The following is a 1,209-nucleotide window of genomic DNA, read 5'->3' as shown; positions in this document are numbered from 1 at the left end:
CTGTTTTAGTATTGGGTTGTACAGTGCTAGCTGGTGGCACATTAGAKTGGTTTTGTGATGCTCCTCTGTGCCCTCACAGGCCTCCACTGATCAGGGAGGGGATGATAAGATCATAACTGTTGAGGTTAGCGACCAAGATGAAGCTGTCAGTCAGATGTAAGATGAGCAGGAGAAAGTCAGATGTTAGGTAAGACCTGATGGAAGAAAAGAATCCCAGTCAGAGTTAAAGTAGTGTAAGCAAAGTGTTTAGTTATATATTTATTGATGTTGTATTTCTCATCTAGATCTCAGCTCAGTCAGTTGATCGATGTGCTGCAGGACGTCTTAAGTTACTGCTCCACGAGAGGACCATAAACTCCATTTTAATGATTATTTATGTTACATATTTAGACATTTTACATTTTTTAAAATGAGTTTAAAATGCCTGGAGTGATGTTTTTGTTTCAGTTTGATGCTGAATTCTTTGTATCACTTCTAAAATGCATGCAGTAAGTTTTACATATTTATTTTAAACAATTATCATCAAAAAATATATATATATTTTCCAGTTATCTTATAAATTTGTGATAGTTTTAGGGAGCAAATCTGCTTTTACTCTTAGTTTTAATAAGCACTATTTGATAATTTAAGTGAAAACAGAGGTGCTTTTAGGTTAGTTTTTTGTGAAAGTTAATTTCCCAGTCCTACAAGGCAGAACATATGAACGTATTTAGTAAAAATGTGAGTACCTGATGTACTATAGCTTGATTATTTTTAATGTTTCAGCCTCCTTTTTTATATTTATTTGACTGTCCACAGGGGGGCGTTCTTTTTAAAATGTGAGACTGTCATATTTGTAAAAGCCTCTTGTAGAAATATCAATAAAACCAGTTTTTGCAGCAAACCAGACCTGCATTAGTTCAGAGGATTTGGCCATTTTTTTCATGTGCACAACCCACACACTAGACTCTAATGCTCATCCCACAAAAGCATGGTCCTTACATGTTTGGCACCATTTAATATGAAATTTAACAGGCTTTCAAACGATGTAATATTTATTGCCAAGAAGCATTGATACAACAAAGAAATAATCTACTAAATACAAATTTCCTGGCAGTGGTCCCCACGATTCACTTCGGTCCCCACGAGGCAGCTTTTTTTTTTAGGAAAACTGTCCACACGTTGCAGGAAAAACCCGTACACACACACACACACACACACACACACACA

The sequence above is a fragment of the Austrofundulus limnaeus genome, unplaced genomic scaffold, assembly GCF_001266775.1.
Source record: "Austrofundulus limnaeus strain Quisiro unplaced genomic scaffold, Austrofundulus_limnaeus-1.0 Scaffold357, whole genome shotgun sequence".
NCBI lineage: Eukaryota > Metazoa > Chordata > Actinopteri > Cyprinodontiformes > Rivulidae > Austrofundulus > Austrofundulus limnaeus.
Note: the sequence above shows the minus strand (reverse complement) of the source record.